The 3,593-nt window shown below is 40.6% G+C and overlaps 1 protein-coding gene across 1 annotated transcript in view; it reads left to right on the top strand.

Moving 5' to 3' along the window:
• EPB41L4A (erythrocyte membrane protein band 4.1 like 4A) overlaps positions 1-3,593 on the top strand; it is a gene marked incomplete at both ends in the record, with an annotated part of 64,694 nt that overhangs the window by 726 nt on the left and 60,375 nt on the right. The window lies entirely within an intron of this gene.

The raw sequence follows: 3,593 nt of genomic DNA, 5'->3' as shown, positions 1-3,593 counted from the left end.
TTTCAAAGTGTGTTTGGCATGGTGGCTGCCTGTTCACTGGTAGAACCCCAAGAGTCAGCGTGTTGACAACGACATTTTCACTCTGCCTGAACCATCTCTGTGTCCTTGAGCCCACGCTCTCTAGAGCCTTCTTGACAGGGCCTCGCCAGATGTCTGGAGCTTTATCCACCAGGAGATTGCAGTACTAAATAGACAAGAAGATTGAAACCAGACTCAGATGTTTCAGCCAAAGCAGGCAGTGGCTTGAGGCAGCACTGCCTGGAGTGCTCCGCACCAAATGGCCTGTGCAGAGTTACTGCGGCCAGAGATGAGGAGCAGGGGATGCTTAGCAAGAAGGAGCAGTGATGTATTCATGGGGTGTTCTTCATATTACCTTAGTTTCTTTAAGGAATGATGCCTAGCCTGTGAATAATTAAGCAGTTACGCTTTTGAAGCCAGAGTTCTGCGGTAAGACTACTGGCAAGACCTTGGTTCATCTAAATATGGTAATAACTTCTTGAATTGGCTAAATATTTGACAGTTTCTTCTGTTAAGCAGAAGCTGATCATGTAGAGACTGAACTCAGAACAGTATTAGCAGAAGATTACTGGTTGCAACTGAGAGCTACAGACTGCTCCACTCACTCTATCTTAATTTCTGTGCCTTAGTATAGACATTTATGAGTTCAGGTTCTTGATAAACTCCTAACCAAGTTTCATTCCAATGAGATGAAGGTCAGATTCAGCTGTGATCTAAAGGTAGTGTGTTTGATTTCCTGAGGAAATAGAGGCGTGAATGGAGAGCAGGTAGGTGTTTTTTGCTCTCAAAAGTATGGTTCTTTTTACCTGTAGAGACAAATACAATAGGAATGGCTGTTACTGAGAATATTTTCAAAGGCATACACAGGGTGTACTTAGTGGTGCATATGACATTGTGAAAAAGAGAGAAGATTGCATCTCTTTTGTGAAACGCATAACGCATAAAAGCACATTTTAGGATGCATCCTGCTAACAGACTGGATGTTTTAATTGTATGATACTAGTGTGTTTGTGTTATGGTAGTGTGCATGAGCTGTAGGCCACAGCCCCATTAACTCAGCCTCTCCACATACAAATGCAGCTGGTTTTTTTCCTTTTTCTCTCACATGGTAGTCCAGTGGTGTAAATTTAATGTTAGCCTTAGGCTTTGTCCTGGGGCCAGCCCAAGGTCGGGACTCACGGAAGGAAGGTATTTATCTCACTTCTGTCATTCTTCTGCTCTTCCACTATCATCAGTCATGTTGTGTGGATACAGGACATGTGCCACCTTGCAGCGTGCGTCTGTCCTGCTATGTAAATGCTGCTATAGTGACTGGCCAAGTTTGTGCTGCTCCCTTTGCACCTGGGCTATATTGTGACTAAATACTGTGAAAATGTCTGTTCCTGTTGGTGTTGTGTATGGGTAACTAAAAGTTAGCCATGCTGTTTCATCTGAAAAGTTCATAGCTGAGTTAAACTGTGCTACTGTATGTGGTTTCATGTGTTTTATAACGGTTGTTGCTAGCTTGCTATTTTTAGTGAATCCTGTAAACTTCTAAGAATGGGCTGTATAAATGGAAAGCTTTCATGCAGCAATACTTTGTGCTTTTTCTGTAAACATATATTCAGTTGCATGCTGACTATGGCTAAAACTCTCTGAATTGTTGTGGGAATTAATCCTGTAATGGCTGGCAAGAAGCCTAGATTTGAATTTTGGATTAGATACTTTTTGGATCAAGCACAGTAGATTTCCTAAGGGAAAAGGAAAAAGGTTACCTTGCTAATTAGTTTTAAAACCATGCTCCTGAGTTAGTCTTAGACAGAGAAAAGTGTTTGAAGGTTTGGCTACCTATTAATACATTGCTTATGGTAGGGAATGTTCTATTATTTGCACTGCAAGGTTTTTTTTGTCACACTATATATTTAACTGAGTGATGAATAAAGCAGGGTAGACAAAATCACGTGTTCTAAAGAGCACAAACCAGTCACAAAAGAAACATTTTTCTTGGTAAGGGTTTGAAAGAACTTGTTTAGTTACTTTGCCCATTAGTTTTGAATGCCTCAGCACTTCCAGGTGGTCTTTTAAGTGCCATGTTGGTGTGCTGTCTCTCATGTGGGTCGTATGATAATTATTTTAGTAGTACCAGAAGGGCTTTAATCAGTGAACAAGGTTTCACTGTGCTATGTAGTATATGAATACTACATATGAATACTACAATATGAATAATATCAAAATGGTCTCTTCCTGAACAGCCAACAGAGTAATTAGCCTGTGAGAGGGAATAGCAGGATGCAGCAAACGGATTGACAGGACTGGATGGCACTGGCAGTTCCATGAACAGTAGGATAAAGCACATAAATTGGATGACCTTGTCTGTAGGGTGGTAATTTGGTCATACTAAACAAATTTTGCTGTACTGACATTCTGGATTTCCCCAAACACTTCATGGTTATAGGAGTCTATTTAATTTGCAAAATCAGGCTCTGGAACCTTGCTACCAGAACAGTGTAAGCTATATCTGTCTTGTGCTCTGAACAAGATGGGACACCTAAGGAACAACAAAAAGTATTGTAACAATTTATTAAAATGTAGCATTTAATACCTGTTTAAAAATCCTGTAATACAAAACTACACCCAAATGAACGGATGGGTTTAGCTAATGCTGTACATTCTCGATAGTGTTTCCTAACCTCTTAGTGCTCTTGTTGACAAACTACATGGTGCTTTTCAATGTAGTATTGAGTCCCTCTTTTGTTTCAAATGCTTTAAAAGAAAGACCAGTTTTCTTTGAGTGCCACTGAATCTCTTAGTGTGTTCATCATCATCCCTTTGCCTGAGTCTTTTGCATTGCTACAGAGACTGCTGACACCCAAGTTAGGCTAAGTTGAGACTATATATGGTCTTCATGATTCTTAATGTGAGTGGCCAGCTGGGTCTTGATTGACAGAGCATTTTTATCTTCTGCCTCATCTGCCAGGATATTGTGCCCCCTCTGGTATTTCAGGTGAGACACGATCACCAGATAATGTGTTGCAGAAGCTCAGGGTGGCTTTAGGAAACTGTCCTGCCCTATAGTCTCTCATCACTTTAATATCTGGGGAGAACAGTGGCCCAGAAGTATCTCATTTAGTTGAGGAAGGGGCAGATGCTGGGTAAGCTGGTGCTGGGAGGGCTATCCTGCCACTCTTGCTTCTGGTTCCCACTGTGCTACAGCTCCTAGGTGCTCTCCACATAGTCCCTTTGCTACTGCCTTTGTGGCATTGCTGAAGTTCCTTAGGGTAGTCACTGTTCAATGTTCTGTAGGGAGTCCAGTATTTGCTTGAGGCACACAAAAGAGAGAATGGAAATAGCAATTTTAATGCATAATATCTCAGGAAAAGCTGTGCAGAATTTGATGAGGGCAAGCATAGTTTAGAAGCCCAAAGGCATTCCCTTGTCAAACCACAAAAGAATTCATACTATTAGAGCTTTTTTAAAAAAAAAAAAAAAAAAAAAAGAAAAGAAAAGAAAAAATTACTTAAAAGATTTTGAAACTCCTTTATTGGAGAAAACTACACAAACAAAAGCAATTTAAAGGCCTGGTGATAACCTCTTTT

This window comes from Acanthisitta chloris, unplaced genomic scaffold, assembly GCF_000695815.1.
Source record: "Acanthisitta chloris isolate BGI_N310 unplaced genomic scaffold, ASM69581v1 scaffold146, whole genome shotgun sequence".
NCBI lineage: Eukaryota > Metazoa > Chordata > Aves > Passeriformes > Acanthisittidae > Acanthisitta > Acanthisitta chloris.
The sequence above is the reverse complement of the archived record's forward strand: the minus strand, read 5'-3'. Positions and strand labels throughout refer to the sequence as shown.